The sequence below is a fragment of the Anarhichas minor genome, unplaced genomic scaffold (genome assembly GCF_050575085.1).
Source record: "Anarhichas minor isolate MPS153535 unplaced genomic scaffold, ASM5057508v1 ptg000025l, whole genome shotgun sequence".
Lineage (NCBI taxonomy): Eukaryota > Metazoa > Chordata > Actinopteri > Perciformes > Anarhichadidae > Anarhichas > Anarhichas minor.
The window spans coordinates 284,651-311,504 of NW_027466471.1; the positions used below are offsets into that span (position 1 = coordinate 284,651).

A 26,854-nucleotide genomic window follows, 5' to 3' on the forward strand; every position below is an offset into this window, starting at 1 on the left:
ATTCACATGCCTAACAGAGGTGAATTTCGTCAGGCAAACATCAAACGATGATATGTTTTAATGGCTCGTTGGTCTAGGGGTATGATTCTCGCTTAGGGTGCGTGAGGTCCCGGGTCCAAATCCCGGACGAGCCTGGAATATGTCTTTGGCTAGTGTTGACTGTTAAATTAAGCGAGGCAAAAACTTTGTCCCTTAAAACAATGTTTCTTCCACAATTTAGCCAATGTCGTGCATATACCAGCATTGTAGCGTTTTGACAAAAATGTAGCTGGTTCATCTTCTTCGCAGAACACCCAGCATTCTTTTATTGCCAAAAGACAAAGACTTAATTCACATGCCTAACAGAGGTGAATTTCGTCAGGCAAACATCAAACGATGATATGTTTTAATGGCTCGTTGGTCTAGGGGTATGATTCTCGCTTAGGGTGCGAGAGGTCCCGGGTCCAAATCCCGGACGAGCCCGGAATATGTCTTTGGCTAGTGTTGACTGTTAAATTAAGCGAGCCAAAAACTTTGTCCCTTAAAACAATGTTTCTTCCACAATTTAGCCAATGTCGTGCATATACCAGCATTGTAGCGTTTTGACAAAAATGTAGCTGGTTCATCTTCTTCGCAGAACACCCAGCATTCTTTTATTGCCAAAAGACAAAGACTTAATTCACATGCCTAACAGAGGTGAATTTCGTCAGGCAAACATCAAACGATGATATGTTTTAATGGCTCGTTGGTCTAGGGGTATGATTCTCGCTTAGGGTGCGAGAGGTCCCGGGTCCAAATCCCGGACGAGCCCGGAATATGTCTTTGGCTAGTGTTGACTGTTAAATTAAGCGAGCCAAAAACTTTGTCCCTTAAAACAATGTTTCTTCCACAATTTAGCCAATGTCGTGCATATACCAGCATTGTAGCGTTTTGACAAAAATGTAGCTGGTTCATCTTCTTCGCAGAACACCCAGCATTCTTTTATTGCCAAAAGACAAAGACTTAATTCACATGCCTAACAGAGGTGAATTTCGTCAGGCAAACATCAAACGATGATATGTTTTAATGGCTCGTTGGTCTAGGGGTATGATTCTCGCTTAGGGTGCGTGAGGTCCCGGGTCCAAATCCCGGACGAGCCTGGAATATGTCTTTGGCTAGTGTTGACTGTTAAATTAAGCGAGGCAAAAACTTTGTCCCTTAAAACAATGTTTCTTCCACAATTTAGCCAATGTCGTGCATATACCAGCATTGTAGCGTTTTGACAAAAATGTAGCTGGTTCATCTTCTTCGCAGAACACCCAGCATTCTTTTATTGCCAAAAGACAAAGACTTAATTCACATGCCTAACAGAGGTGAATTTCGTCAGGCAAACATCAAACGATGATATGTTTTAATGGCTCGTTGGTCTAGGGGTATGATTCTCGCTTAGGGTGCGAGAGGTCCCGGGTCCAAATCCCGGATGAGCCCAGAATATGTCTTTGGCTAGTGTTGACTGTTAAATTAAGCGAGCCAAAAACTTTGTCCCTTAAAACAATGTTTCTTCCACAATTTAGCCAATGTCGTGCATATACCAGCATTGTAGCGTTTTGACAAAAATGTAGCTGGTTCATCTTCTTCGCAGAACACCCAGCATTCTTTTATTGCCAAAAGACAAAGACTTAATTCACATGCCTAACAGAGGTGAATTTCGTCAGGCAAACATCAAACGATGATATGTTTTAATGGCTCGTTGGTCTAGGGGTATGATTCTCGCTTAGGGTGCGAGAGGTCCCGGGTCCAAATCCCGGACGAGCCCGGAATATGTCTTTGGCTAGTGTTGACTGTTAAATTAAGCGAGCCAAAAACTTTGTCCCTTAAAACAATGTTTCTTCCACAATTTAGCCAATGTCGTGCATATACCAGCATTGTAGCGTTTTGACAAAAATGTAGCTGGTTCATCTTCTTCGCAGAACACCCAGCATTCTTTTATTGCCAAAAGACAAAGACTTAATTCACATGCCTAACAGAGGTGAATTTCGTCAGGCAAACATCAAACGATGATATGTTTTAATGGCTCGTTGGTCTAGGGGTATGATTCTCGCTTAGGGTGCGTGAGGTCCCGGGTCCAAATCCCGGACGAGCCTGGAATATGTCTTTGGCTAGTGTTGACTGTTAAATTAAGCGAGGCAAAAACTTTGTCCCTTAAAACAATGTTTCTTCCACAATTTAGCCAATGTCGTGCATATACCAGCATTGTAGCGTTTTGACAAAAATGTAGCTGGTTCATCTTCTTCGCAGAACACCCAGCATTCTTTTATTGCCAAAAGACAAAGACTTAATTCACATGCCTAACAGAGGTGAATTTCGTCAGGCAAACATCAAACGATGATATGTTTTAATGGCTCGTTGGTCTAGGGGTATGATTCTCGCTTAGGGTGCGAGAGGTCCCGGGTCCAAATCCCGGACGAGCCCGGAATATGTCTTTGGCTAGTGTTGACTGTTAAATTAAGCGAGCCAAAAACTTTGTCCCTTAAAACAATGTTTCTTCCACAATTTAGCCAATGTCGTGCATATACCAGCATTGTAGCGTTTTGACAAAAATGTAGCTGGTTCATCTTCTTCGCAGAACACCCAGCATTCTTTTATTGCCAAAAGACAAAGACTTAATTCACATGCCTAACAGAGGTGAATTTCGTCAGGCAAACATCAAACGATGATATGTTTTAATGGCTCGTTGGTCTAGGGGTATGATTCTCGCTTAGGGTGCGAGAGGTCCCGGGTCCAAATCCCGGACGAGCCCGGAATATGTCTTTGGCTAGTGTTGACTGTTAAATTAAGCGAGCCAAAAACTTTGTCCCTTAAAACAATGTTTCTTCCACAATTTAGCCAATGTCGTGCATATACCAGCATTGTAGCGTTTTGACAAAAATGTAGCTGGTTCATCTTCTTCGCAGAACACCCAGCATTCTTTTATTGCCAAAAGACAAAGACTTAATTCACATGCCTAACAGAGGTGAATTTCGTCAGGCAAACATCAAACGATGATATGTTTTAATGGCTCGTTGGTCTAGGGGTATGATTCTCGCTTAGGGTGCGAGAGGTCCCGGGTCCAAATCCCGGACGAGCCCGGAATATGTCTTTGGCTAGTGTTGACTGTTAAATTAAGCGAGCCAAAAACTTTGTCCCTTAAAACAATGTTTCTTCCACAATTTAGCCAATGTCGTGCATATACCAGCATTGTAGCGTTTTGACAAAAATGTAGCTGGTTCATCTTCTTCGCAGAACACCCAGCATTCTTTTATTGCCAAAAGACAAAGACTTAATTCACATGCCTAACAGAGGTGAATTTCGTCAGGCAAACATCAAACGATGATATGTTTTAATGGCTCGTTGGTCTAGGGGTATGATTCTCGCTTAGGGTGCGAGAGGTCCCGGGTCCAAATCCCGGACGAGCCCGGAATATGTCTTTGGCTAGTGTTGACTGTTAAATTAAGCGAGCCAAAAACTTTGTCCCTTAAAACAATGTTTCTTCCACAATTTAGCCAATGTCGTGCATATACCAGCATTGTAGCGTTTTGACAAAAATGTAGCTGGTTCATCTTCTTCGCAGAACACCCAGCATTCTTTTATTGCCAAAAGACAAAGACTTAATTCACATGCCTAACAGAGGTGAATTTCGTCAGGCAAACATCAAACGATGATATGTTTTAATGGCTCGTTGGTCTAGGGGTATGATTCTCGCTTAGGGTGCGAGAGGTCCCGGGTCCAAATCCCGGACGAGCCCGGAATATGTCTTTGGCTAGTGTTGACTGTTAAATTAAGCGAGCCAAAAACTTTGTCCCTTAAAACAATGTTTCTTCCACAATTTAGCCAATGTCGTGCATATACCAGCATTGTAGCGTTTTGACAAAAATGTAGCTGGTTCATCTTCTTCGCAGAACACCCAGCATTCTTTTATTGCCAAAAGACAAAGACTTAATTCACATGCCTAACAGAGGTGAATTTCGTCAGGCAAACATCAAACGATGATATGTTTTAATGGCTCGTTGGTCTAGGGGTATGATTCTCGCTTAGGGTGCGTGAGGTCCCGGGTCCAAATCCCGGACGAGCCTGGAATATGTCTTTGGCTAGTGTTGACTGTTAAATTAAGCGAGGCAAAAACTTTGTCCCTTAAAACAATGTTTCTTCCACAATTTAGCCAATGTCGTGCATATACCAGCATTGTAGCGTTTTGACAAAAATGTAGCTGGTTCATCTTCTTCGCAGAACACCCAGCATTCTTTTATTGCCAAAAGACAAAGACTTAATTCACATGCCTAACAGAGGTGAATTTCGTCAGGCAAACATCAAACGATGATATGTTTTAATGGCTCGTTGGTCTAGGGGTATGATTCTCGCTTAGGGTGCGTGAGGTCCCGGGTCCAAATCCCGGACGAGCCTGGAATATGTCTTTGGCTAGTGTTGACTGTTAAATTAAGCGAGGCAAAAACTTTGTCCCTTAAAACAATGTTTCTTCCACAATTTAGCCAATGTCGTGCATATACCAGCATTGTAGCGTTTTGACAAAAATGTAGCTGGTTCATCTTCTTCGCAGAACACCCAGCATTCTTTTATTGCCAAAAGACAAAGACTTAATTCACATGCCTAACAGAGGTGAATTTCGTCAGGCAAACATCAAACGATGATATGTTTTAATGGCTCGTTGGTCTAGGGGTATGATTCTCGCTTAGGGTGCGAGAGGTCCCGGGTCCAAATCCCGGACGAGCCCGGAATATGTCTTTGGCTAGTGTTGACTGTTAAATTAAGCGAGCCAAAAACTTTGTCCCTTAAAACAATGTTTCTTCCACAATTTAGCCAATGTCGTGCATATACCAGCATTGTAGCGTTTTGACAAAAATGTAGCTGGTTCATCTTCTTCGCAGAACACCCAGCATTCTTTTATTGCCAAAAGACAAAGACTTAATTCACATGCCTAACAGAGGTGAATTTCGTCAGGCAAACATCAAACGATGATATGTTTTAATGGCTCGTTGGTCTAGGGGTATGATTCTCGCTTAGGGTGCGAGAGGTCCCGGGTCCAAATCCCGGACGAGCCCGGAATATGTCTTTGGCTAGTGTTGACTGTTAAATTAAGCGAGCCAAAAACTTTGTCCCTTAAAACAATGTTTCTTCCACAATTTAGCCAATGTCGTGCATATACCAGCATTGTAGCGTTTTGACAAAAATGTAGCTGGTTCATCTTCTTCGCAGAACACCCAGCATTCTTTTATTGCCAAAAGACAAAGACTTAATTCACATGCCTAACAGAGGTGAATTTCGTCAGGCAAACATCAAACGATGATATGTTTTAATGGCTCGTTGGTCTAGGGGTATGATTCTCGCTTAGGGTGCGAGAGGTCCCGGGTCCAAATCCCGGACGAGCCCGGAATATGTCTTTGGCTAGTGTTGACTGTTAAATTAAGCGAGCCAAAAACTTTGTCCCTTAAAACAATGTTTCTTCCACAATTTAGCCAATGTCGTGCATATACCAGCATTGTAGCGTTTTGACAAAAATGTAGCTGGTTCATCTTCTTCGCAGAACACCCAGCATTCTTTTATTGCCAAAAGACAAAGACTTAATTCACATGCCTAACAGAGGTGAATTTCGTCAGGCAAACATCAAACGATGATATGTTTTAATGGCTCGTTGGTCTAGGGGTATGATTCTCGCTTAGGGTGCGAGAGGTCCCGGGTCCAAATCCCGGACGAGCCCGGAATATGTCTTTGGCTAGTGTTGACTGTTAAATTAAGCGAGCCAAAAACTTTGTCCCTTAAAACAATGTTTCTTCCACAATTTAGCCAATGTCGTGCATATACCAGCATTGTAGCGTTTTGACAAAAATGTAGCTGGTTCATCTTCTTCGCAGAACACCCAGCATTCTTTTATTGCCAAAAGACAAAGACTTAATTCACATGCCTAACAGAGGTGAATTTCGTCAGGCAAACATCAAACGATGATATGTTTTAATGGCTCGTTGGTCTAGGGGTATGATTCTCGCTTAGGGTGCGTGAGGTCCCGGGTCCAAATCCCGGACGAGCCTGGAATATGTCTTTGGCTAGTGTTGACTGTTAAATTAAGCGAGGCAAAAACTTTGTCCCTTAAAACAATGTTTCTTCCACAATTTAGCCAATGTCGTGCATATACCAGCATTGTAGCGTTTTGACAAAAATGTAGCTGGTTCATCTTCTTCGCAGAACACCCAGCATTCTTTTATTGCCAAAAGACAAAGACTTAATTCACATGCCTAACAGAGGTGAATTTCGTCAGGCAAACATCAAACGATGATATGTTTTAATGGCTCGTTGGTCTAGGGGTATGATTCTCGCTTAGGGTGCGAGAGGTCCCAGGTCCAAATCCCGGACGAGCCCGGAATATGTCTTTGGCTAGTGTTGACTGTTAAATTAAGCGAGCCAAAAACTTTGTCCCTTAAAACAATGTTTCTTCCACAATTTAGCCAATGTCGTGCATATACCAGCATTGTAGCGTTTTGACAAAAATGTAGCTGGTTCATCTTCTTCGCAGAACACCCAGCATTCTTTTATTGCCAAAAGACAAAGACTTAATTCACATGCCTAACAGAGGTGAATTTCGTCAGGCAAACATCAAACGATGATATGTTTTAATGGCTCGTTGGTCTAGGGGTATGATTCTCGCTTAGGGTGCGAGAGGTCCCGGGTCCAAATCCCGGACGAGCCCGGAATATGTCTTTGGCTAGTGTTGACTGTTAAATTAAGCGAGCCAAAAACTTTGTCCCTTAAAACAATGTTTCTTCCACAATTTAGCCAATGTCGTGCATATACCAGCATTGTAGCGTTTTGACAAAAATGTAGCTGGTTCATCTTCTTCGCAGAACACCCAGCATTCTTTTATTGCCAAAAGACAAAGACTTAATTCACATGCCTAACAGAGGTGAATTTCGTCAGGCAAACATCAAACGATGATATGTTTTAATGGCTCGTTGGTCTAGGGGTATGATTCTCGCTTAGGGTGCGAGAGGTCCCGGGTCCAAATCCCGGACGAGCCCGGAATATGTCTTTGGCTAGTGTTGACTGTTAAATTAAGCGAGCCAAAAACTTTGTCCCTTAAAACAATGTTTCTTCCACAATTTAGCCAATGTCGTGCATATACCAGCATTGTAGCGTTTTGACAAAAATGTAGCTGGTTCATCTTCTTCGCAGAACACCCAGCATTCTTTTATTGCCAAAAGACAAAGACTTAATTCACATGCCTAACAGAGGTGAATTTCGTCAGGCAAACATCAAACGATGATATGTTTTAATGGCTCGTTGGTCTAGGGGTATGATTCTCGCTTAGGGTGCGAGAGGTCCCGGGTCCAAATCCCGGACGAGCCCGGAATATGTCTTTGGCTAGTGTTGACTGTTAAATTAAGCGAGCCAAAAACTTTGTCCCTTAAAACAATGTTTCTTCCACAATTTAGCCAATGTCGTGCATATACCAGCATTGTAGCGTTTTGACAAAAATGTAGCTGGTTCATCTTCTTCGCAGAACACCCAGCATTCTTTTATTGCCAAAAGACAAAGACTTAATTCACATGCCTAACAGAGGTGAATTTCGTCAGGCAAACATCAAACGATGATATGTTTTAATGGCTTGTTGGTCTAGGGGTATGATTCTCGCTTAGGGTGCGAGAGGTCCCGGGTCCAAATCCCGGACGAGCCCGGAATATGTCTTTGGCTAGTGTTGACTGTTAAATTAAGCGAGCCAAAAACTTTGTCCCTTAAAACAATGTTTCTTCCACAATTTAGCCAATGTCGTGCATATACCAGCATTGTAGCGTTTTGACAAAAATGTAGCTGGTTCATCTTCTTCGCAGAACACCCAGCATTCTTTTATTGCCAAAAGACAAAGACTTAATTCACATGCCTAACAGAGGTGAATTTCGTCAGGCAAACATCAAACGATGATATGTTTTAATGGCTCGTTGGTCTAGGGGTATGATTCTCGCTTAGGGTGCGAGAGGTCCCGGGTCCAAATCCCGGACGAGCCCGGAATATGTCTTTGGCTAGTGTTGACTGTTAAATTAAGCGAGCCAAAAACTTTGTCCCTTAAAACAATGTTTCTTCCACAATTTAGCCAATGTCGTGCATATACCAGCATTGTAGCGTTTTGACAAAAATGTAGCTGGTTCATCTTCTTCGCAGAACACCCAGCATTCTTTTATTGCCAAAAGACAAAGACTTAATTCACATGCCTAACAGAGGTGAATTTCGTCAGGCAAACATCAAACGATGATATGTTTTAATGGCTCGTTGGTCTAGGGGTATGATTCTCGCTTAGGGTGCGTGAGGTCCCGGGTCCAAATCCCGGACGAGCCTGGAATATGTCTTTGGCTAGTGTTGACTGTTAAATTAAGCGAGGCAAAAACTTTGTCCCTTAAAACAATGTTTCTTCCACAATTTAGCCAATGTCGTGCATATACCAGCATTGTAGCGTTTTGACAAAAATGTAGCTGGTTCATCTTCTTCGCAGAACACCCAGCATTCTTTTATTGCCAAAAGACAAAGACTTAATTCACATGCCTAACAGAGGTGAATTTCGTCAGGCAAACATCAAACGATGATATGTTTTAATGGCTCGTTGGTCTAGGGGTATGATTCTCGCTTAGGGTGCGAGAGGTCCCGGGTCCAAATCCCGGATGAGCCCAGAATATGTCTTTGGCTAGTGTTGACTGTTAAATTAAGCGAGCCAAAAACTTTGTCCCTTAAAACAATGTTTCTTCCACAATTTAGCCAATGTCGTGCATATACCAGCATTGTAGCGTTTTGACAAAAATGTAGCTGGTTCATCTTCTTCGCAGAACACCCAGCATTCTTTTATTGCCAAAAGACAAAGACTTAATTCACATGCCTAACAGAGGTGAATTTCGTCAGGCAAACATCAAACGATGATATGTTTTAATGGCTCGTTGGTCTAGGGGTATGATTCTCGCTTAGGGTGCGAGAGGTCCCGGGTCCAAATCCCGGACGAGCCCGGAATATGTCTTTGGCTAGTGTTGACTGTTAAATTAAGCGAGCCAAAAACTTTGTCCCTTAAAACAATGTTTCTTCCACAATTTAGCCAATGTCGTGCATATACCAGCATTGTAGCGTTTTGACAAAAATGTAGCTGGTTCATCTTCTTCGCAGAACACCCAGCATTCTTTTATTGCCAAAAGACAAAGACTTAATTCACATGCCTAACAGAGGTGAATTTCGTCAGGCAAACATCAAACGATGATATGTTTTAATGGCTCGTTGGTCTAGGGGTATGATTCTCGCTTAGGGTGCGAGAGGTCCCGGGTCCAAATCCCGGACGAGCCCGGAATATGTCTTTGGCTAGTGTTGACTGTTAAATTAAGCGAGCCAAAAACTTTGTCCCTTAAAACAATGTTTCTTCTACAATTTAGCCAATGTCGTGCATATACCAGCATTGTAGCGTTTTGACAAAAATGTAGCTGGTTCATCTTCTTCGCAGAACACCCAGCATTCTTTTATTGCCAAAAGACAAAGACTTAATTCACATGCCTAACAGAGGTGAATTTCGTCAGGCAAACATCAAACGATGATATGTTTTAATGGCTCGTTGGTCTAGGGGTATGATTCTCGCTTAGGGTGCGAGAGGTCCCGGGTCCAAATCCCGGACGAGCCCGGAATATGTCTTTGGCTAGTGTTGACTGTTAAATTAAGCGAGCCAAAAACTTTGTCCCTTAAAACAATGTTTCTTCCACAATTTAGCCAATGTCGTGCATATACCAGCATTGTAGCGTTTTGACAAAAATGTAGCTGGTTCATCTTCTTCGCAGAACACCCAGCATTCTTTTATTGCCAAAAGACAAAGACTTAATTCACATGCCTAACAGAGGTGAATTTCGTCAGGCAAACATCAAACGATGATATGTTTTAATGGCTCGTTGGTCTAGGGGTATGATTCTTGCTTAGGGTGCGAGAGGTCCCGGGTCCAAATCCCGGACGAGCCCGGAATATGTCTTTGGCTAGTGTTGACTGTTAAATTAAGCGAGGCAAAAACTTTGTCCCTTAAAACAATGTTTCTTCCACAATTTAGCCAATGTCGTGCATATACCAGCATTGTAGCGTTTTGACAAAAATGTAGCTGGTTCATCTTCTTCGCAGAACACCCAGCATTCTTTTATTGCCAAAAGACAAAGACTTAATTCACATGCCTAACAGAGGTGAATTTCGTCAGGCAAACATCAAACGATGATATGTTTTAATGGCTCGTTGGTCTAGGGGTATGATTCTCGCTTAGGGTGCGAGAGGTCCCGGGTCCAAATCCCGGACGAGCCCGGAATATGTCTTTGGCTAGTGTTGACTGTTAAATTAAGCGAGGCAAAAACTTTGTCCCTTAAAACAATGTTTCTTCCACAATTTAGCCAATGTCGTGCATATACCAGCATTGTAGCGTTTTGACAAAAATGTAGCTGGTTCATCTTCTTCGCAGAACACCCAGCATTCTTTTATTGCCAAAAGACAAAGACTTAATTCACATGCCTAACAGAGGTGAATTTCGTCAGGCAAACATCAAACGATGATATGTTTTAATGGCTCGTTGGTCTAGGGGTATGATTCTCGCTTAGGGTGCGAGAGGTCCCGGGTCCAAATCCCGGACGAGCCCAGAATATGTCTTTGGCTAATGTTGACTGTTTAAATAAGCGAGCCAAAAACTTTGTCCCTTAAAACAATGTTTCTTCCACAATTTAGCCAATGTCGTGCATATACCAGCATTGTAGCGTTTTGACAAAAATGTAGCTGGTTCATCTTCTTCGCAGAACACCCAGCATTCTTTTATTGCCAAAAGACAAAGACTTAATTCACATGCCTAACAGAGGTGAATTTCGTCAGGCAAACATCAAACGATGATATGTTTTAATGGCTCGTTGGTCTAGGGGTATGATTCTCGCTTAGGGTGCGAGAGGTCCCGGGTCCAAATCCCGGACGAGCCCGGAATATGTCTTTGGCTAGTGTTGACTGTTAAATTAAGCGAGCCAAAAACTTTGTCCCTTAAAACAATGTTTCTTCCACAATTTAGCCAATGTCGTGCATATACCAGCATTGTAGCGTTTTGACAAAAATGTAGCTGGTTCATCTTCTTCGCAGAACACCCAGCATTCTTTTATTGCCAAAAGACAAAGACTTAATTCACATGCCTAACAGAGGTGAATTTCGTCAGGCAAACATCAAACGATGATATGTTTTAATGGCTCGTTGGTCTAGGGGTATGATTCTCGCTTAGGGTGCGAGAGGTCCCGGGTCCAAATCCCGGACGAGCCCGGAATATGTCTTTGGCTAGTGTTGACTGTTAAATTAAGCGAGCCAAAAACTTTGTCCCTTAAAACAATGTTTCTTCCACAATTTAGCCAATGTCGTGCATATACCAGCATTGTAGCATTTTGACAAAAATGTAGCTGGTTCATCTTCTTCGCAGAACACCCAGCATTCTTTTATTGCCAAAAGACAAAGACTTAATTCACATGCCTAACAGAGGTGAATTTCGTCAGGCAAACATCAAACGATGATATGTTTTAATGGCTCGTTGGTCTAGGGGTATGATTCCCGCTTAGGGTGCGAGAGGTCCCGGGTCCAAATCCCGGACGAGCCCGGAATATGTCTTTGGCTAGTGTTGACTGTTAAATTAAGCGAGCCAAAAACTTTGTCCCTTAAAACAATGTTTCTTCCACAATTTAGCCAATGTCGTGCATATACCAGCATTGTAGCGTTTTGACAAAAATGTAGCTGGTTCATCTTCTTCGCAGAACACCCAGCATTCTTTTATTGCCAAAAGACAAAGACTTAATTCACATGCCTAACAGAGGTGAATTTCGTCAGGCAAACATCAAACGATGATATGTTTTAATGGCTCGTTGGTCTAGGGGTATGATTCTTGCTTAGGGTGCGAGAGGTCCCGGGTCCAAATCCCGGACGAGCCCGGAATATGTCTTTGGCTAGTGTTGACTGTTAAATTAAGCGAGGCAAAAACTTTGTCCCTTAAAACAATGTTTCTTCCACAATTTAGCCAATGTCGTGCATATACCAGCATTGTAGCGTTTTGACAAAAATGTAGCTGGTTCATCTTCTTCGCAGAACACCCAGCATTCTTTTATTGCCAAAAGACAAAGACTTAATTCACATGCCTAACAGAGGTGAATTTCGTCATGCAAACATCAAACGATGATATGTTTTAATGGCTTGTTGGTCTAGGGGTATGATTCTCGCTTTGGGTGCGAGAGGTCCGGGGTCCAAATCCCGGACGAGCCCAGAATATGTCTTTGGCTAATGTTGACTGTTTAAATAAGCGAGCCAAAAACTTTGTCCCTTAAAACAATGTTTCTTCCACAATTTAGCCAATGTCGTGCATATACCAGCATTGTAGCGTTTTGACAAAAATGTAGCTGGTTCATCTTCTTCGCAGAACACCCAGCATTCTTTTATTGCCAAAAGACAAAGACTTAATTCACATGCCTAACAGAGGTGAATTTCGTCAGGCAAACATCAAACGATGATATGTTTTAATGGCTCGTTGGTCTAGGGGTATGATTCTCGCTTAGGGTGCGAGAGGTCCCGGGTCCAAATCCCGGACGAGCCCGGAATATGTCTTTGGCTAGTGTTGACTGTTAAATTAAGCGAGCCAAAAACTTTGTCCCTTAAAACAATGTTTCTTCCACAATTTAGCCAATGTCGTGCATATACCAGCATTGTAGCGTTTTGAGAAAAATGTAGCTGGTTCATCTTCTTCGCAGAACACCCAGCATTCTTTTATTGCCAAAAGACAAAGACTTAATTCACATGCCTAACAGAGGTGAATTTCGTCAGGCAAACATCAAACGATGATATGTTTTAATGGCTCGTTGGTCTAGGGGTATGATTCTCGCTTAGGGTGCGAGAGGTCCCGTGTCCAAATCCCGGACGAGCCCGGAATATGTCTTTGGCTAGTGTTGACTGTTAAATTAAGCGAGGCAAAAACTTTGTCCCTTAAAACAATGTTTCTTCCACAATTTAGCCAATGTCGTGCATATACCAGCATTGTAGCGTTTTGACAAAAATGTAGCTGGTTCATCTTCTTCGCAGAACACCCAGCATTCTTTTATTGCCAAAAGACAAAGACTTAATTCACATGCCTAACAGAGGTGAATTTCGTCAGGCAAACATCAAACGATGATATGTTTTAATGGCTCGTTGGTCTAGGGGTATGATTCTCGCTTAGGGTGCGAGAGGTCCCGGGTCCAAATCCCAGACGAGCCTGGAATATGTCTTTGGCTAGTGTTGACTGTTAAATTAAGCGAGCCAAAAACTTTGTCCCTTAAAACAATGTTTCTTCCACAATTTAGCCAATGTCGTGCATATACCAGCATTGTAGCGTTTTGACAAAAATGTAGCTGGTTCATCTTCTTCGCAGAACACCCAGCATTCTTTTATTGCCAAAAGACAAAGACTTAATTCACATGCCTAACAGAGGTGAATTTCGTCAGGCAAACATCAAACGATGATATGTTTTAATGGCTCGTTGGTCTAGGGGTATGATTCTCGCTTAGGGTGCGAGAGGTCCCGTGTCCAAATCCCGGACGAGCCTGGAATATGTCTTTGGCTAGTGTTGACTGTTAAATTAAGCGAGCCAAAAACTTTGTCCCTTAAAACAATGTTTCTTCCACAATTTAGCCAATGTCGTGCATATACCAGCATTGTAGCGTTTTGACAAAAATGTAGCTGGTTCATCTTCTTCGCAGAACACCCAGCATTCTTTTATTGCCAAAAGACAAAGACTTAATTCACATGCCTAACAGAGGTGAATTTCGTCAGGCAAACATCAAACGATGATATGTTTTAATGGCTCGTTGGTCTAGGGGTATGATTCTCGCTTAGGGTGCGAGAGGTCCCGGGTCCAAATCCCTGACGAGCCCGGAATATGTCTTTGGCTAGTGTTGACTGTTAAATTAAGCGAGCCAAAAACTTTGTCCCTTAAAACAATGTTTCTTCCACAATTTAGCCAATGTCGTGCATATACCAGCATTGTAGCGTTTTGACAAAAATGTAGCTGGTTCATCTTCTTCGCAGAACACCCAGCATTCTTTTATTGCCAAAAGACAAAGACTTAATTCACATGCCTAACAGAGGTGAATTTCGTCAGGCAAACATCAAACGATGATATGTTTTAATGGCTCGTTGGTCTAGGGGTATGATTCTCGCTTAGGGTGCGAGAGGTCCCGGGTCCAAATCCCGGACGAGCCCGGAATATGTCTTTGGCTAGTGTTGACTGTTAAATTAAGCAAGCCAAAAACTTTGTCCCTTAAAACAATGTTTCTTCCACAATTTAGCCAATGTCGTGCATATACCAGCATTGTAGCGTTTTGACAAAAATGTAGCTGGTTCATCTTCTTCGCAGAACACCCAGCATTCTTTTATTGCCAAAAGACAAAGACTTAATTCACATGCCTAACAGAGGTGAATTTCGTCAGGCAAACATCAAACGATGATATGTTTTAATGGCTCGTTGGTCTAGGGGTATGATTCTCGCTTAGGGTGCGAGAGGTCCCGGGTCCAAATCCCGGACGAGCCCGGAATATGTCTTTGGCTAGTGTTGACTGTTAAATTAAGCGAGCCAAAAACTTTGTCCCTTAAAACAATGTTTCTTCCACAATTTAGCCAATGTCGTGCATATACCAGCATTGTAGCGTTTTGACAAAAATGTAGCTGGTTCATCTTCTTCGCAGAACACCCAGCATTCTTTTATTGCCAAAAGACAAAGACTTAATTCACATGCCTAACAGAGGTGAATTTCGTCAGGCAAACATCAAACGATGATATGTTTTAATGGCTCGTTGGTCTAGGGGTATGATTCTTGCTTAGGGTGCGAGAGGTCCCGTGTCCAAATCCCGGACGAGCCCGGAATATGTCTTTGGCTAGTGTTGACTGTTAAATTAAGCGAGGCAAAAACTTTGTCCCTTAAAACAATGTTTCTTCCACAATTTAGCCAATGTCGTGCATATACCAGCATTGTAGCGTTTTGACAAAAATGTAGCTGGTTCATCTTCTTCGCAGAACACCCAGCATTCTTTTATTGCCAAAAGACAAAGACTTAATTCACATGCCTAACAGAGGTGAATTTCGTCATGCAAACATCAAACGATGATATGTTTTAATGGCTCGTTGGTCTAGGGCTATGATTCTCGCTTTGGGTGCGAGAGGTCTGGGTTCCAAATCCCGGACGAGCCCAGAATATGTCTTTGGCTAATGTTGACTGTTTAAATAAGCGAGCCAAAAACTTTGTCCCTTAAAACAATGTTTCTTCCACAATTTAGCCAATGTCGTGCATATACCAGCATTGTAGCGTTTTGACAAAAATGTAGCTGGTTCATCTTCTTCGCAGAACACCCAGCATTCTTTTATTGCCAAAAGACAAAGACTTAATTCACATGCCTAACAGAGGTGAATTTCGTCAGGCAAACATCAAACGATGATATGTTTTAATGGCTCGTTGGTCTAGGGGTATGATTCTCGCTTAGGGTGCGAGAGGTCCCGGGTCCAAATCCCGGACGAGCCCGGAATATGTCTTTGGCTAGTGTTGACTGTTAAATTAAGCGAGCCAAAAACTTTGTCCCTTAAAACAATGTTTCTTCCACAATTTAGCCAATGTCGTGCATATACCAGCATTGTAGCGTTTTGACAAAAATGTAGCTGGTTCATCTTCTTCGCAGAACACCCAGCATTCTTTTATTGCCAAAAGACAAAGACTTAATTCACATGCCTAACAGAGGTGAATTTCGTCAGGCAAACATCAAACGATGATATGTTTTAATGGCTCGTTGGTCTAGGGGTATGATTCTCGCTTAGGGTGCGAGAGGTCCCGTGTCCAAATCCCGGACGAGCCCGGAATATGTCTTTGGCTAGTGTTGACTGTTAAATTAAGCGAGCCAAAAACTTTGTCCCTTAAAACAATGTTTCTTCCACAATTTAGCCAATGTCGTGCATATACCAGCATTGTAGCGTTTTGACAAAAATGTAGCTGGTTCATCTTCTTCGCAGAACACCCAGCATTCTTTTATTGCCAAAAGACAAAGACTTAATTCACATGCCTAACAGAGGTGAATTTCGTCAGGCAAACATCAAACGATGATATGTTTTAATGGCTCGTTGGTCTAGGGGTATGATTCTTGCTTAGGGTGCGAGAGGTCCAGGGTCCAAATCCCGGACGAGCCCGGAATATGTCTTTGGCTAGTGTTGACTGTTAAATTAAGCGAGGCAAAAACTTTGTCCCTTAAAACAATGTTTCTTCCACAATTTAGCCAATGTCGTGCATATACCAGCATTGTAGCGTTTTGACAAAAATGTAGCTGGTTCATCTTCTTCGCAGAACACCCAGCATTCTTTTATTGCCAAAAGACAAAGACTTAATTCACATGCCTAACAGAGGTGAATTTCGTCATGCAAACATCAAACGATGATATGTTTTAATGGCTCGTTGGTCTAGGGCTATGATTCTCGCTTAGGGTGCGAGAGGTCCCGTGTCCAAATCCCGGACGAGCCCGGAATATGTCTTTGGCTAGTGTTGACTGTTAAATTAAGCGAGCCAAAAACTTTGTCCCTTAAAACAATGTTTCTTCCACAATTTAGCCAATGTCGTGCATATACCAGCATTGTAGCGTTTTGACAAAAATGTAGCTGGTTCATCTTCTTCGCAGAACACCCAGCATTCTTTTATTGCCAAAAGACAAAGACTTAATTCACATGCCTAACAGAGGTGAATTTCGTCAGGCAAACATCAAACGATGATATGTTTTAATGGCTCGTTGGTCTAGGGGTATGATTCTCGCTTAGGGTGCGAGAGGTCCCGTGTCCAAATCCCGGACGAGCCCGGAATATGTCTTTGGCTAGTGTTGACTGTTAAATTAAGCGAGCCAAAAACTTTGTCCCTTAAAACAATGTTTCTTCCACAATTTAGCCAATGTCGTGCATATACCAGCATTGTAGCGTTTTGACAAAAATGTAGCTGGTTCATCTTCTTCGCAGAACACCCAGCATTCTTTTATTGCCAAAAGACAAAGACTTAATTCACATGCCTAACAGAGGTGAATTTCGTCAGGCAAACATCAAACGATGATATGTTTTAATGGCTCGTTGGTCTAGGGGTATGATTCTCGCTTAGGGTGCGAGAGGTCCCGGGTCCAAATCCCGGAGGAGCCCGGAATATGTCTTTGGCTAGTGTTGACTGTTAAATTAAGCGAGCCAAAAACTTTGTCCCTTAAAACAATGTTTCTTCCACAATTTAGCCAATGTCGTGCATATACCAGCATTGTAGCGTTTTGACAAAAATGTAGCTGGTTCATCTTCTTCGCAGAACACCCAGCATTCTTTTATTGCCAAAAGACAAAGACTTAATTCACATGCCTAACAGAGGTGAATTTCGTCAGGCAAACATCAAACGATGATATGTTTTAATGGCTCGTTGGTCTAGGGGTATGATTCTCGCTTAGGGTGCGAGAGGTCCCGGGTCCAAATCCCGGACGAGCCCGGAATATGTCTTTGGCTAGTGTTGACTGTTAAATTAAGCGAGGCAAAAACTTTGTCCCTTAAAACAATGTTTCTTCCACAATTTAGTCAATGTCGTGCATATACCAGCATTGTAGCGTTTTGACAAAAATGTAGCTGGTTCATCTTCTTCGCAGAACACCCAGCATTCTTTTATTGCCAAAAGACAAAGACTTAATTCACATGCCTAACAGAGGTGAATTTCGTCAGGCAAACATCAAACGATGATATGTTTTAATGGCTCGTTGGTCTAGGGGTATGATTCTCGCTTAGGGTGCTAGAGGTCCCGGGTCCAAATCCCGGACGAGCCCGGAATATGTCTTTGGCTAGTGTTGACTGTTAAATTAAGCGAGCCAAAAACTTTGTCCCTTAAAACAATGTTTCTTCCACAATTTAGCCAATGTCGTGCATATACCAGCATTGTAGCGTTTTGACAAAAATGTAGCTGGTTCATCTTCTTCGCAGAACACCCAGCATTCTTTTATTGCCAAAAGACAAAGACTTAATTCACATGCCTAACAGAGGTGAATTTCGTCATGCAAACATCAAACGATGATATGTTTTAATGGCTCGTTGGTCTAGGGGTATGATTCTCGCTTAGGGTGCGAGAGGTCCCGGGTCCAAATCCCGGACGAGCCCAGAATATGTCTTTGGCTAATGTTGACTGTTTAAATAAGCGAGCCAAAAACTTTGTCCCTTAAAACAATGTTTCTTCCACAATTTAGCCAATGTCGTGCATATACCAGCATTGTAGCGTTTTGACAAAAATGTAGCTGGTTCATCTTCGCAGAACACCCAGCATTCTTTCATTGCCAAAAGACGACGACTTAATTCACATGCCTAACAATGGTGAATTTCGTCAGGCAAACATCAAACGATGATATGTTTTAATGGCTCGTTGGTCTAGGGGTATGATTCTCGCTTAGGGTGCGAGAGGTCCCGGGTCCAAATCCCGGACGAGCCCAGAATATGTAATTGGCTATTGTTGACTGTTAAATTAAGCGAGCCAAAAACTTTGTCCCTTAAAACAATGTTTCTTCCACAATTTAGCCACTGCCGTGCATATACCAGCATTGTAGCGTTTTGGCAAAAATGTAGCTGGTTCATCTTCTTTGCAGAACACCCAGCATTCTTTTATTGCCAAAAGACAACAACTTAATTCACATGCCTAACAAAGGTGAATTTCGTCAGGCAAACATCAAACGATGAGATGTTTTAATGGCTCGTTGGTCTAGGGGTATGATTCTCGCTTAGGGTGCGAGAGGTCCTGGGTCCAAATCCCGGACGAGCCCAGAATATGTCTTTGGCTAATGTTGACTGTTTAAATAAATGAGCCTAAAACAATGTTTCTTCCACAATTTAGCCACTGCCGTGCATATACCAGCATTGTAGCGTTTTGGCAAAAATGTAGCTGGTTCATCTTCGCAGAACACCCAGCATTCTTTAATTGCCAAAAGACAACGACTTAATTCACATGCCTAACAAAGGTGAATTTCGTCAGGCAAACATCAAACGATGAGATGTTTTAATGGCTCGTTGGTCTAGGGGTATGATTCTCGCTTAGGGTGCGAGAGGTCCCGGGTCCAAATCCTGGACGAGCCCAGAATATGTCTTTGGCTGATGTTGACTGTTTAAATAAATGAGCCTAAAACAATGTTTCTTCCACAATTTAGCCACTGCCGTGCATATACCAGCATTGTAGCGTTTTGGCAAAAATGTAGCTGGTTCATCTTCGCAGAACACCCAGCATTCTTTTATTGCCAAAAGACAACGACTTAATTCACATGCCTAACAAAGGTGAATTTCGTCAGGCAAACATCAAACGATGATATGTTTTAATGGCTCGTTGGTCTAGGGGTATGATTCTCGCTTAGGGTGCGAGAGGTCCCGGGTCCAAATCCCGGACGAGCCCAGAATATGTCTTTGGCTAATGTTGACTGTTTAAATAAGCGAGCCAAAAACTTTGTCCCTTAAAACAATGTTTCTTCCACAATTTAGCCAATGTCGTGCATATACCAGCATTGTAGCGTTTTGACAAAAATGTAGCTGGTTCATCTTCTTCGCAGAACACCCAGCATTCTTTTATTGCCAAAAGACAAAGACTTAATTCACATGCCTAACAGAGGTGAATTTCGTCATGCAAACATCAAACGATGATATGTTTTAATGGCTCGTTGGTCTAGGGGTATGATTCTCGCTTAGGGTGCGAGAGGTCCCGGGTCCAAATCCCGGACGAGCCCAGAATATGTCTTTGGCTAATGTTGACTGTTTAAATAAGCGAGCCAAAAACTTTGTCCCTTAAAACAATGTTTCTTCCACAATTTAGCCAATGTCGTGCATATACCAGCATTGTAGCGTTTTGACAAAAATGTAGCTGGTTCATCTTCTTCGCAGAACACCCAGCATTCTTTTATTGCCAAAAGACAAAGACTTAATTCACATGCCTAACAGAGGTGAATTTCGTCATGCAAACATCAAACGATGATATGTTTTAATGGCTCGTTGGTCTAGGGGTATGATTCTCGCTTAGGGTGCGAGAGGTCCCGGGTCCAAATCCCGGACGAGCCCAGAATATGTCTTTGGCTAATGTTGACTGTTTAAATAAGCGAGCCAAAAACTTTGTCCCTTAAAACAATGTTTCTTCCACAATTTAGCCAATGTCGTGCATATACCAGCATTGTAGCGTTTTGACAAAAATGTAGCTGGTTCATCTTCTTCGCAGAACACCCAGCATTCTTTTATTGCCAAAAGACAAAGACTTAATTCACATGCCTAACAGAGGTGAATTTCGTCATGCAAACATCAAACGATGATATGTTTTAATGGCTCGTTGGTCTAGGGGTATGATTCTCGCTTAGGGTGCGAGAGGTCCCGGGTCCAAATCCCGGACGAGCCCAGAATATGTCTTTGGCTAATGTTGACTGTTTAAATAAGCGAGCCAAAAACTTTGTCCCTTAAAACAATGTTTCTTCCACAATTTAGCCAATGTCGTGCATATACCAGCATTGTAGCGTTTTGACAAAAATGTAGCTGGTTCATCTTCTTCGCAGAACACCCAGCATTCTTTTATTGCCAAAAGACAAAGACTTAATTCACATGCCTAACAGAGGTGAATTTCGTCAGGCAAACATCAAACGATGATATGTTTTAATGGCTCGTTGGTCTAGGGGTATGATTCTTGCTTAGGGTGCGAGAGGTCCCGGGTCCAAATCCCGGACGAGCCCAGAATATGTCTTTGGCTAATGTTGACTGTTTAAATAAATGAGCCTAAAACAATGTTTCTTCCACAATTTAGCCACTGCCGTGCATATACCAGCATTGTAGCGTTTTGGCAAAAATGTAGCTGGTTCATCTTCGCAGAACACCCAGCATTCTTTTATTGCCAAAAGACAAAGACTTAATTCACATGCCTAACAGAGGTGAATTTCGTCATGCAAACATCAAACGATGAGATGTTTTAATGGCTCGTTGGTCTAGGGGTATGATTCTCGCTTAGGGTGCGAGAGGTCCCGGGTCCAAATCCCGGACGAGCCCAGAATATGTCTTTGGCTAATGTTGACTGTTTAAATAAGCGAGCCAAAAACTTTGTCCCTTAAAACAATGTTTCTTCCACAATTTAGCCAATGTCGTGCATATACCAGCATTGTAGCGTTTTGACAAAAATGTAGCTGGTTCATCTTCTTCGCAGAACACCCAGCATTCTTTTATTGCCAAAAGACAAAGACTTCATTCACATGCCTAACAGAGGTGAATTTCGTCAGGCAAACATCAAACGATGATATGTTTTAATGGCTTGTTGGTCTAGGGGTATGATTCTCGCTTAGGGTGCGAGAGGTCCTGGGTCCAAATCCCGGACGAGCCCGGAATATGTCTTTGGCTAGTGTTGACTGTTAAATTAAGCGAGCCAAAAACTTTGTCCCTTAAAACAATGTTTCTTCCACAATTTAGCCAATGTCGTGCATATACCAGCATTGTAGTGTTTTGACAAAATTGTAGCTGGTTCATCTTCTTCGCAGAACACCCAGCATTCTTTCATTGCCAAAAGACAAAGACTTAATTCACATGCCTAACAGAGGTGAATTTCGTCATGCAAACATCAAACGATGAGATGTTTTAATGGCTCGTTGGTCTAGGGGTATGATTCTCGCTTAGGGTGCGAGAGGTCCCGGGTCCAAATCCCGGACGAGCCCAGAATATGTAATTGGCTATTGTTGACTGTTAAATTAAGCGAGCCAAAAACTTTGTCCCTTAAAACAATGTTTCTTCCACAATTTAGCCACTGCCGTGCATATACCAGCATTGTAGCGTTTTGGCAAAAATGTAGCTGGTTCATCTTCTTTGCAGAACACCCAGCATTCTTTTATTGCCAAAAGACAACAACTTAATTCACATGCCTAACAAAGGTGAATTTCGTCAGGCAAACATCAAACGATGAGATGTTTTAATGGCTCGTTGGTCTAGGGGTATGATTCTCGCTTAGGGTGCGAGAGGTCCTGGGTCCAAATCCCGGACGAGCCCAGAATATGTCTTTGGCTAATGTTGACTGTTTAAATAAATGAGCCTAAAACAATGTTTCTTCCACAATTTAGCCACTGCCGTGCATATACCAGCATTGTAGCGTTTTGGCAAAAATGTAGCTGGTTCATCTTCGCAGAACACCCAGCATTCTTTTATTGCCAAAAGACAACGACTTAATTCACATGCCTAACAAAGATGAATTTCGTCAGGCAAACATCAAACGATGAGATGTTTTAATGGCTCGTTGGTCTAGGGGTATGATTCTCGCTTTGGGTGCGAGAGGTCCCGGGTCCAAATCCCGGACGAGCCCAGAATATGTCTTTGGCTAATGTTGACTGTTTAAATAAATGAGCCTAAAACAATGTTTCTTCCACAATTTAGCCACTGCCGTGCATATACCAGCATTGTAGCGTTTTGGCAAAAATGTAGCTGGTTCATCTTCGCAGAACACCCAGCATTCTTTTATTGCCAAAAGACAACGACTTAATTCACATGCCTAACAGAGGTGAATTTCGTCAGGCAAACATCAAACGATGAGATGTTTTGATGGCTAGTTGGTCTAGGGGTATGATTCTCGCTTAGGGTGCGAGAGGTCCCGGGTCCAAATCCCGGACGAGCCCAGAATATGTCTTTGGCTAATGTTGACTGTTTAAATAAATGAGCCTAAAACAATGTTTCTTCCACAATTTAGCCACTGCCGTGCATATACCAGCATTGTAGCGTTTTGGCAAAAATGTAGCTGGTTCATCTTCTTTGCAGAACACCCAGCATTCTTTTATTGCCAAAAGACAACGACTTAATTCACATGCCTAACAATGGTGAATTTCGTCAGGCAAACATCAAACGATGAGATGTTTTAATGGCTCGTTGGTCTAGGGGTATGATTCTCGCTTTGGGTGCGAGAGGTCCCGGGTCCAAATCCCGGACGAGCCCAGAATATGTCTTTGGCTAATGTTGACTGTTTAAATAAATGAGCCTAAAACAATGTTTCTTCCACAATTTAGCCAATGTCGTGCATATACCAGCATTGTAGCATTTTGACAAAAATGTAGCTGGTTCATCTTCTTCGCAGAACACCCAGCATTCTTTTATTGCCAAAAGACAAAGACTTAATTCACATGCCTAACAGAGGTGAATTTCGTCATGCAAACATCAAACGATGATATGTTTTAATGGCTCATTGGTCTAGGGGTATGATTCTCGCTTTGGGTGCGAGAGGTCCCGGGTCCAAATCCCGGACGAGCCCAGAATATGTCTTTGGCTAATGTTGACTGTTTAAATAAGCGAGCCAAAAACTTTGTCCCTTAAAACAATGTTTCTTCCACAATTTAGCCAATGTCGTGCATATACCAGCATTGTAGCGTTTTGACAAAAATGTAGCTGGTTCATCTTCTTCGCAGAACACCCAGCATTCTTTTATTGCCAAAAGACAAAGACTTAATTCACATGCCTAACAGAGGTGAATTTCGTCAGGCAAACATCAAACGATGATATGTTTTAATGGCTCGTTGGTCTAGGGGTATGATTCTTGCTTAGGGTGCGAGAGGTCCCGGGTCCAAATCCCGGACGAGCCCAGAATATGTCTTTGGCTAATGTTGACTGTTTAAATAAATGAGCCTAAAACAATGTTTCTTCCACAATTTAGCCACTGCCGTGCATATACCAGCATTGTAGCGTTTTGGCAAAAATGTAGCTGGTTCATCTTCGCAGAACACCCAGCATTCTTTTATTGCCAAAAGACAACGACTTAATTCACATGCCTAACAGAGGTGAATTTCGTCAGGCAAACATCAAACGATGAGATGTTTTAATGGCTAGTTGGTCTAGGGGTATGATTCTCGCTTAGGGTGCGAGAGGTCCCGGGTCCAAATCGCGGAAGAGCCCAGAATATGTAATTGGCTAGAGTTGACTGTTAAATTAAGCGAGCCAAAAACTTTGTCCCTTAAAACAATGTTTCTTCCACAATTTAGCCACTGCCGTGCATATACCAGCATTGTAGCGTTTTGGCAAAAATGTAGCTGGTTCATCTTCTTTGCAGAACACCCAGCATTCTTTTATTGCCAAAAGACAACAACTTAATTCACATGCCTAACAAAGGTGAATTTCGTCAGGCAAACATCAAACGATGAGATGTTTTAATGGCTCGTTGGTCTAGGGGTATGATTCTCGCTTAGGGTGCGAGAGGTCCTGGGTCCAAATCCCGGACGAGCCCAGAATATGTCTTTGGCTAATGTTGACTGTTTAAATAAATGAGCCTAAAACAATGTTTCTTCCACAATTTAGCCACTGCCGTGCATATACCAGCATTGTAGCGTTTTGGCAAAAATGTAGCTGGTTCATCTTCGCAGAACACCCAGCATTCTTTAATTGCCAAAAGACAACGACTTAATTCACATGCCTAACAAAGGTGAATTTCGTCAGGCAAACATCAAACGATGAGATGTTTTAATGGCTCGTTGGTCTAGGGGTATGATTCTCGCTTAGGGTGCGAGAGGTCCCGGGTCCAAATCCTGGACGAGCCCAGAATATGTCTTTGGCTGATGTTGACTGTTTAAATAAATGAGCCTAAAACAATGTTTCTTCCACAATTTAGCCACTGCCGTGCATATACCAGCATTGTAGCGTTTTGGCAAAAATGTAGCTGGTTCATCTTCGCAGAACACCCAGCATTCTTTTATTGCCAAAAGACAACGACTTAATTCACATGCCTAACAAAGGTGAATTTCGTCAGGCAAACATCAAACGATGATATGTTTTAATGGCTCGTTGGTCTAGGGGTATGATTCTCGCTTAGGGTGCGAGAGGTCCCGGGTCCAAATCCCAGACGAGCCCAGAATATGTCTTTGGCTAATTTTGACTGTTTAATTAAGCGAGCCAAAAACGTTGTCCCTTAAAACAATGTTTCTTCCACAATTTAGCCACTGCCGTGCATATACCAGCATTGTAGCGTTTTGGCAAAAATGTAGCTGGTTCATCTTCTTTGCAGAACACCCAGCATTCTTTTATTGCCAAAAGACAACGACTTAATTCACATGCCTAACAATGGTGAATTTCGTCAGGCCAACATCAAACGATGAGATGTTTTAATGGCTCGTTGGTCTAGGGGTATGATTCTCGCTTTGGGTGCGAGAGGTCCCGGGTCCAAATCCCGGACGAGCCCAGAATATGTCTTTGGCTAATTTTGACTGTTTAATTAAGCGAGCCAAAAACGTTGTCCCTTAAAACAATGTTTCTTCCACAATTTAGCCACTGCCGTGCATATACCAGCATTGTAGCGTTTTGGCAAAAATGTAGCTGGTTCATCTTCGCAGAACACCCAGCATTCTTTTATTGCCAAAAGACAACGACTTAATTCACATGCCTAACAAAGGTGAATTTCGTCAGGCAAACATCAAACGATGAGATGTTTTAATGGCTCGTTGGTCTAGGGGTATGATTCTTGCTTAGGGTGAGAGAGGTCCCGGGTCCAAATCCCGGACGAGCCCAGAATATGTCTTTGGCTAATGTTGACTGTTTAAATAAATGAGCCTAAAACAATGTTTCTTCCACAATTTAGCCACTGCCGTGCATATACCAGCATTGTAGCGTTTTGGCAAAAATGTAGCTGGTTCATCTTCGCAGAACACCCAGCATTCTTTTATTGCCAAAAGACAACGACTTAATTCACATGCCTAACAATGGTGAATTTCGTCAGGCAAACATCAAACGATGAGATGTTTTAATGGCTCGTTGGTCTAGGGGTATGATTCTCGCTTTGGGTGCGAGAGGTCCCGGGTCCAAATCCCGGACGAGCCCAGAATATGTCTTCGGCTAATGTTGACTGTTTAAATAAATGAGCCTAAAACAATGTTTCTTCCACAATTTAGCCACTGCCGTGCATATACCAGCATTGTAGCGTTTTGGCAAAAATGTAGCTGGTTCATCTTCGCAGAACACCCAGCATTCTTTTATTGCCAAAAGACAACGACTTAATTCACATGCCTAACAATGGTGAATTTCGTCAGGCCAACATCAAACGATGAGATGTTTTAATGGCTCGTTGGTCTAGGGGTATGATTCTCGCTTTGGGTGCGAGAGGTCCCGGGTCCAAATCCCGGACGAGCCCAGAATATGTCTTTGGCTAATTTTGACTGTTTAATTAAGCGATCCAAAAACGTTGTCCCTTAAAACAATGTTTCTTCCACAATTTAGCCACTGCCGTGCATATACTAGCATTGTAGCGTTTTGGCAAAAATGTAGCTGGTTCATCTTCGCAGAACACCCAGCATTCTTTTATTGCCAAAAGACAACGACTTAATTCACATGCCTAACAAAGGTGAATTTCGTCAGGCAAACATCAAACGATGAGATGTTTTAATGGCTCGTTGGTCTAGGGGTATGATTCTTGCTTAGGGTGCGAGAGGTCCCGGGTCCAAATCCCGGACGAGCCCAGAATATGTATTTGGCTAATGTTGACTGTTTAAATAAATGAGCCTAAAACAATGTTTCTTCCACAATTTAGCCACTGCCGTGCATATACCAGCATTGTAGCGTTTTGGCAAAAATGTAGCTGGTTCATCTTCGCAGAACACCCAGCATTCTTTTATTGCCAAAAGACAACGACTTAATTCACATGCCTAACAAAGGTGAATTTCGTCAGGCAAACATCAAACGATGAGATGTTTTAATGGCTCGTTGGTCTAGGGGTATGATTCTCGCTTAGGGTGCGAGAGGTCCCGGGTCCAAATCCCGGACGAGCCCAGAATATGTCTTTGGCTAATGTTGACTGTTTAAATAAATGAGCCTAAAACAATGTTTCTTC

General features: G+C 42.5%; 66 non-coding genes across 66 annotated transcripts; all 66 read left to right on the plus strand.

Annotated features, from left to right (window-relative positions):
* Window positions 1-62: 62 nt before the first annotated feature.
* Window positions 63-134, plus strand: trnap-agg (transfer RNA proline (anticodon AGG)). Its single transcript has one exon. It is a non-coding gene; the product is annotated as a tRNA-Pro (tRNA).
* A 256-nt stretch (window positions 135-390) lies between these two features.
* trnap-agg (transfer RNA proline (anticodon AGG)) lies at window positions 391-462 on the plus strand. Its single transcript has one exon. It is a non-coding gene; the product is annotated as a tRNA-Pro (tRNA).
* Window positions 463-718: 256 nt separating this feature from the next.
* Window positions 719-790, plus strand: trnap-agg (transfer RNA proline (anticodon AGG)). Its single transcript has one exon. It is a non-coding gene; the product is annotated as a tRNA-Pro (tRNA).
* Window positions 791-1,046: 256 nt separating this feature from the next.
* On the plus strand, window positions 1,047-1,118 carry trnap-agg (transfer RNA proline (anticodon AGG)). Its single transcript has one exon. It is a non-coding gene; the product is annotated as a tRNA-Pro (tRNA).
* Window positions 1,119-1,374: 256 nt separating this feature from the next.
* On the plus strand, window positions 1,375-1,446 carry trnap-agg (transfer RNA proline (anticodon AGG)). The gene has a single exon. It is a non-coding gene; the product is annotated as a tRNA-Pro (tRNA).
* Window positions 1,447-1,702: 256 nt separating this feature from the next.
* On the plus strand, window positions 1,703-1,774 carry trnap-agg (transfer RNA proline (anticodon AGG)). Its single transcript has one exon. It is a non-coding gene; the product is annotated as a tRNA-Pro (tRNA).
* Window positions 1,775-2,030: 256 nt separating this feature from the next.
* Window positions 2,031-2,102, plus strand: trnap-agg (transfer RNA proline (anticodon AGG)). The gene has a single exon. It is a non-coding gene; the product is annotated as a tRNA-Pro (tRNA).
* A 256-nt stretch (window positions 2,103-2,358) lies between these two features.
* Window positions 2,359-2,430, plus strand: trnap-agg (transfer RNA proline (anticodon AGG)). Its single transcript has one exon. It is a non-coding gene; the product is annotated as a tRNA-Pro (tRNA).
* Window positions 2,431-2,686: 256 nt separating this feature from the next.
* On the plus strand, window positions 2,687-2,758 carry trnap-agg (transfer RNA proline (anticodon AGG)). The gene has a single exon. It is a non-coding gene; the product is annotated as a tRNA-Pro (tRNA).
* A 256-nt stretch (window positions 2,759-3,014) lies between these two features.
* On the plus strand, window positions 3,015-3,086 carry trnap-agg (transfer RNA proline (anticodon AGG)). Its single transcript has one exon. It is a non-coding gene; the product is annotated as a tRNA-Pro (tRNA).
* A 256-nt stretch (window positions 3,087-3,342) lies between these two features.
* trnap-agg (transfer RNA proline (anticodon AGG)) lies at window positions 3,343-3,414 on the plus strand. Its single transcript has one exon. It is a non-coding gene; the product is annotated as a tRNA-Pro (tRNA).
* A 256-nt stretch (window positions 3,415-3,670) lies between these two features.
* Window positions 3,671-3,742, plus strand: trnap-agg (transfer RNA proline (anticodon AGG)). Its single transcript has one exon. It is a non-coding gene; the product is annotated as a tRNA-Pro (tRNA).
* A 256-nt stretch (window positions 3,743-3,998) lies between these two features.
* On the plus strand, window positions 3,999-4,070 carry trnap-agg (transfer RNA proline (anticodon AGG)). The gene has a single exon. It is a non-coding gene; the product is annotated as a tRNA-Pro (tRNA).
* A 256-nt stretch (window positions 4,071-4,326) lies between these two features.
* trnap-agg (transfer RNA proline (anticodon AGG)) lies at window positions 4,327-4,398 on the plus strand. The gene has a single exon. It is a non-coding gene; the product is annotated as a tRNA-Pro (tRNA).
* A 256-nt stretch (window positions 4,399-4,654) lies between these two features.
* trnap-agg (transfer RNA proline (anticodon AGG)) lies at window positions 4,655-4,726 on the plus strand. Its single transcript has one exon. It is a non-coding gene; the product is annotated as a tRNA-Pro (tRNA).
* A 256-nt stretch (window positions 4,727-4,982) lies between these two features.
* Window positions 4,983-5,054, plus strand: trnap-agg (transfer RNA proline (anticodon AGG)). The gene has a single exon. It is a non-coding gene; the product is annotated as a tRNA-Pro (tRNA).
* A 256-nt stretch (window positions 5,055-5,310) lies between these two features.
* Window positions 5,311-5,382, plus strand: trnap-agg (transfer RNA proline (anticodon AGG)). Its single transcript has one exon. It is a non-coding gene; the product is annotated as a tRNA-Pro (tRNA).
* Window positions 5,383-5,638: 256 nt separating this feature from the next.
* On the plus strand, window positions 5,639-5,710 carry trnap-agg (transfer RNA proline (anticodon AGG)). Its single transcript has one exon. It is a non-coding gene; the product is annotated as a tRNA-Pro (tRNA).
* Window positions 5,711-5,966: 256 nt separating this feature from the next.
* On the plus strand, window positions 5,967-6,038 carry trnap-agg (transfer RNA proline (anticodon AGG)). The gene has a single exon. It is a non-coding gene; the product is annotated as a tRNA-Pro (tRNA).
* Window positions 6,039-6,622: 584 nt separating this feature from the next.
* Window positions 6,623-6,694, plus strand: trnap-agg (transfer RNA proline (anticodon AGG)). Its single transcript has one exon. It is a non-coding gene; the product is annotated as a tRNA-Pro (tRNA).
* Window positions 6,695-6,950: 256 nt separating this feature from the next.
* Window positions 6,951-7,022, plus strand: trnap-agg (transfer RNA proline (anticodon AGG)). Its single transcript has one exon. It is a non-coding gene; the product is annotated as a tRNA-Pro (tRNA).
* Window positions 7,023-7,278: 256 nt separating this feature from the next.
* On the plus strand, window positions 7,279-7,350 carry trnap-agg (transfer RNA proline (anticodon AGG)). Its single transcript has one exon. It is a non-coding gene; the product is annotated as a tRNA-Pro (tRNA).
* Window positions 7,351-7,606: 256 nt separating this feature from the next.
* Window positions 7,607-7,678, plus strand: trnap-agg (transfer RNA proline (anticodon AGG)). Its single transcript has one exon. It is a non-coding gene; the product is annotated as a tRNA-Pro (tRNA).
* A 256-nt stretch (window positions 7,679-7,934) lies between these two features.
* Window positions 7,935-8,006, plus strand: trnap-agg (transfer RNA proline (anticodon AGG)). The gene has a single exon. It is a non-coding gene; the product is annotated as a tRNA-Pro (tRNA).
* Window positions 8,007-8,262: 256 nt separating this feature from the next.
* Window positions 8,263-8,334, plus strand: trnap-agg (transfer RNA proline (anticodon AGG)). Its single transcript has one exon. It is a non-coding gene; the product is annotated as a tRNA-Pro (tRNA).
* Window positions 8,335-8,590: 256 nt separating this feature from the next.
* On the plus strand, window positions 8,591-8,662 carry trnap-agg (transfer RNA proline (anticodon AGG)). The gene has a single exon. It is a non-coding gene; the product is annotated as a tRNA-Pro (tRNA).
* Window positions 8,663-8,918: 256 nt separating this feature from the next.
* On the plus strand, window positions 8,919-8,990 carry trnap-agg (transfer RNA proline (anticodon AGG)). Its single transcript has one exon. It is a non-coding gene; the product is annotated as a tRNA-Pro (tRNA).
* Window positions 8,991-9,246: 256 nt separating this feature from the next.
* Window positions 9,247-9,318, plus strand: trnap-agg (transfer RNA proline (anticodon AGG)). The gene has a single exon. It is a non-coding gene; the product is annotated as a tRNA-Pro (tRNA).
* Window positions 9,319-9,574: 256 nt separating this feature from the next.
* On the plus strand, window positions 9,575-9,646 carry trnap-agg (transfer RNA proline (anticodon AGG)). Its single transcript has one exon. It is a non-coding gene; the product is annotated as a tRNA-Pro (tRNA).
* Window positions 9,647-9,902: 256 nt separating this feature from the next.
* On the plus strand, window positions 9,903-9,974 carry trnap-agg (transfer RNA proline (anticodon AGG)). The gene has a single exon. It is a non-coding gene; the product is annotated as a tRNA-Pro (tRNA).
* A 256-nt stretch (window positions 9,975-10,230) lies between these two features.
* Window positions 10,231-10,302, plus strand: trnap-agg (transfer RNA proline (anticodon AGG)). The gene has a single exon. It is a non-coding gene; the product is annotated as a tRNA-Pro (tRNA).
* Window positions 10,303-10,558: 256 nt separating this feature from the next.
* On the plus strand, window positions 10,559-10,630 carry trnap-agg (transfer RNA proline (anticodon AGG)). Its single transcript has one exon. It is a non-coding gene; the product is annotated as a tRNA-Pro (tRNA).
* Window positions 10,631-10,886: 256 nt separating this feature from the next.
* trnap-agg (transfer RNA proline (anticodon AGG)) lies at window positions 10,887-10,958 on the plus strand. The gene has a single exon. It is a non-coding gene; the product is annotated as a tRNA-Pro (tRNA).
* A 256-nt stretch (window positions 10,959-11,214) lies between these two features.
* Window positions 11,215-11,286, plus strand: trnap-agg (transfer RNA proline (anticodon AGG)). The gene has a single exon. It is a non-coding gene; the product is annotated as a tRNA-Pro (tRNA).
* Window positions 11,287-11,542: 256 nt separating this feature from the next.
* On the plus strand, window positions 11,543-11,614 carry trnap-agg (transfer RNA proline (anticodon AGG)). Its single transcript has one exon. It is a non-coding gene; the product is annotated as a tRNA-Pro (tRNA).
* Window positions 11,615-11,870: 256 nt separating this feature from the next.
* Window positions 11,871-11,942, plus strand: trnap-agg (transfer RNA proline (anticodon AGG)). The gene has a single exon. It is a non-coding gene; the product is annotated as a tRNA-Pro (tRNA).
* Window positions 11,943-12,526: 584 nt separating this feature from the next.
* On the plus strand, window positions 12,527-12,598 carry trnap-agg (transfer RNA proline (anticodon AGG)). The gene has a single exon. It is a non-coding gene; the product is annotated as a tRNA-Pro (tRNA).
* A 584-nt stretch (window positions 12,599-13,182) lies between these two features.
* On the plus strand, window positions 13,183-13,254 carry trnap-agg (transfer RNA proline (anticodon AGG)). The gene has a single exon. It is a non-coding gene; the product is annotated as a tRNA-Pro (tRNA).
* A 912-nt stretch (window positions 13,255-14,166) lies between these two features.
* trnap-agg (transfer RNA proline (anticodon AGG)) lies at window positions 14,167-14,238 on the plus strand. Its single transcript has one exon. It is a non-coding gene; the product is annotated as a tRNA-Pro (tRNA).
* A 256-nt stretch (window positions 14,239-14,494) lies between these two features.
* On the plus strand, window positions 14,495-14,566 carry trnap-agg (transfer RNA proline (anticodon AGG)). The gene has a single exon. It is a non-coding gene; the product is annotated as a tRNA-Pro (tRNA).
* A 912-nt stretch (window positions 14,567-15,478) lies between these two features.
* Window positions 15,479-15,550, plus strand: trnap-agg (transfer RNA proline (anticodon AGG)). Its single transcript has one exon. It is a non-coding gene; the product is annotated as a tRNA-Pro (tRNA).
* A 1,568-nt stretch (window positions 15,551-17,118) lies between these two features.
* Window positions 17,119-17,190, plus strand: trnap-agg (transfer RNA proline (anticodon AGG)). Its single transcript has one exon. It is a non-coding gene; the product is annotated as a tRNA-Pro (tRNA).
* A 256-nt stretch (window positions 17,191-17,446) lies between these two features.
* Window positions 17,447-17,518, plus strand: trnap-agg (transfer RNA proline (anticodon AGG)). Its single transcript has one exon. It is a non-coding gene; the product is annotated as a tRNA-Pro (tRNA).
* A 584-nt stretch (window positions 17,519-18,102) lies between these two features.
* Window positions 18,103-18,174, plus strand: trnap-agg (transfer RNA proline (anticodon AGG)). The gene has a single exon. It is a non-coding gene; the product is annotated as a tRNA-Pro (tRNA).
* Window positions 18,175-18,427: 253 nt separating this feature from the next.
* On the plus strand, window positions 18,428-18,499 carry trnap-agg (transfer RNA proline (anticodon AGG)). Its single transcript has one exon. It is a non-coding gene; the product is annotated as a tRNA-Pro (tRNA).
* A 256-nt stretch (window positions 18,500-18,755) lies between these two features.
* On the plus strand, window positions 18,756-18,827 carry trnap-agg (transfer RNA proline (anticodon AGG)). Its single transcript has one exon. It is a non-coding gene; the product is annotated as a tRNA-Pro (tRNA).
* Window positions 18,828-19,065: 238 nt separating this feature from the next.
* trnap-agg (transfer RNA proline (anticodon AGG)) lies at window positions 19,066-19,137 on the plus strand. Its single transcript has one exon. It is a non-coding gene; the product is annotated as a tRNA-Pro (tRNA).
* A 238-nt stretch (window positions 19,138-19,375) lies between these two features.
* Window positions 19,376-19,447, plus strand: trnap-agg (transfer RNA proline (anticodon AGG)). The gene has a single exon. It is a non-coding gene; the product is annotated as a tRNA-Pro (tRNA).
* Window positions 19,448-19,703: 256 nt separating this feature from the next.
* trnap-agg (transfer RNA proline (anticodon AGG)) lies at window positions 19,704-19,775 on the plus strand. Its single transcript has one exon. It is a non-coding gene; the product is annotated as a tRNA-Pro (tRNA).
* A 256-nt stretch (window positions 19,776-20,031) lies between these two features.
* Window positions 20,032-20,103, plus strand: trnap-agg (transfer RNA proline (anticodon AGG)). The gene has a single exon. It is a non-coding gene; the product is annotated as a tRNA-Pro (tRNA).
* Window positions 20,104-20,359: 256 nt separating this feature from the next.
* On the plus strand, window positions 20,360-20,431 carry trnap-agg (transfer RNA proline (anticodon AGG)). Its single transcript has one exon. It is a non-coding gene; the product is annotated as a tRNA-Pro (tRNA).
* Window positions 20,432-20,687: 256 nt separating this feature from the next.
* trnap-agg (transfer RNA proline (anticodon AGG)) lies at window positions 20,688-20,759 on the plus strand. The gene has a single exon. It is a non-coding gene; the product is annotated as a tRNA-Pro (tRNA).
* A 238-nt stretch (window positions 20,760-20,997) lies between these two features.
* Window positions 20,998-21,069, plus strand: trnap-agg (transfer RNA proline (anticodon AGG)). Its single transcript has one exon. It is a non-coding gene; the product is annotated as a tRNA-Pro (tRNA).
* A 256-nt stretch (window positions 21,070-21,325) lies between these two features.
* Window positions 21,326-21,397, plus strand: trnap-agg (transfer RNA proline (anticodon AGG)). The gene has a single exon. It is a non-coding gene; the product is annotated as a tRNA-Pro (tRNA).
* A 256-nt stretch (window positions 21,398-21,653) lies between these two features.
* Window positions 21,654-21,725, plus strand: trnap-agg (transfer RNA proline (anticodon AGG)). The gene has a single exon. It is a non-coding gene; the product is annotated as a tRNA-Pro (tRNA).
* A 256-nt stretch (window positions 21,726-21,981) lies between these two features.
* On the plus strand, window positions 21,982-22,053 carry trnap-agg (transfer RNA proline (anticodon AGG)). The gene has a single exon. It is a non-coding gene; the product is annotated as a tRNA-Pro (tRNA).
* Window positions 22,054-22,291: 238 nt separating this feature from the next.
* Window positions 22,292-22,363, plus strand: trnap-ugg (transfer RNA proline (anticodon UGG)). Its single transcript has one exon. It is a non-coding gene; the product is annotated as a tRNA-Pro (tRNA).
* Window positions 22,364-22,914: 551 nt separating this feature from the next.
* On the plus strand, window positions 22,915-22,986 carry trnap-ugg (transfer RNA proline (anticodon UGG)). The gene has a single exon. It is a non-coding gene; the product is annotated as a tRNA-Pro (tRNA).
* Window positions 22,987-23,555: 569 nt separating this feature from the next.
* On the plus strand, window positions 23,556-23,627 carry trnap-agg (transfer RNA proline (anticodon AGG)). The gene has a single exon. It is a non-coding gene; the product is annotated as a tRNA-Pro (tRNA).
* Window positions 23,628-24,193: 566 nt separating this feature from the next.
* On the plus strand, window positions 24,194-24,265 carry trnap-agg (transfer RNA proline (anticodon AGG)). Its single transcript has one exon. It is a non-coding gene; the product is annotated as a tRNA-Pro (tRNA).
* A 238-nt stretch (window positions 24,266-24,503) lies between these two features.
* On the plus strand, window positions 24,504-24,575 carry trnap-agg (transfer RNA proline (anticodon AGG)). Its single transcript has one exon. It is a non-coding gene; the product is annotated as a tRNA-Pro (tRNA).
* Window positions 24,576-25,141: 566 nt separating this feature from the next.
* On the plus strand, window positions 25,142-25,213 carry trnap-ugg (transfer RNA proline (anticodon UGG)). The gene has a single exon. It is a non-coding gene; the product is annotated as a tRNA-Pro (tRNA).
* Window positions 25,214-25,776: 563 nt separating this feature from the next.
* Window positions 25,777-25,848, plus strand: trnap-ugg (transfer RNA proline (anticodon UGG)). The gene has a single exon. It is a non-coding gene; the product is annotated as a tRNA-Pro (tRNA).
* Window positions 25,849-26,086: 238 nt separating this feature from the next.
* On the plus strand, window positions 26,087-26,158 carry trnap-ugg (transfer RNA proline (anticodon UGG)). Its single transcript has one exon. It is a non-coding gene; the product is annotated as a tRNA-Pro (tRNA).
* Window positions 26,159-26,411: 253 nt separating this feature from the next.
* On the plus strand, window positions 26,412-26,483 carry trnap-agg (transfer RNA proline (anticodon AGG)). The gene has a single exon. It is a non-coding gene; the product is annotated as a tRNA-Pro (tRNA).
* A 238-nt stretch (window positions 26,484-26,721) lies between these two features.
* On the plus strand, window positions 26,722-26,793 carry trnap-agg (transfer RNA proline (anticodon AGG)). Its single transcript has one exon. It is a non-coding gene; the product is annotated as a tRNA-Pro (tRNA).
* Window positions 26,794-26,854: the final 61 nt, after the last annotated feature.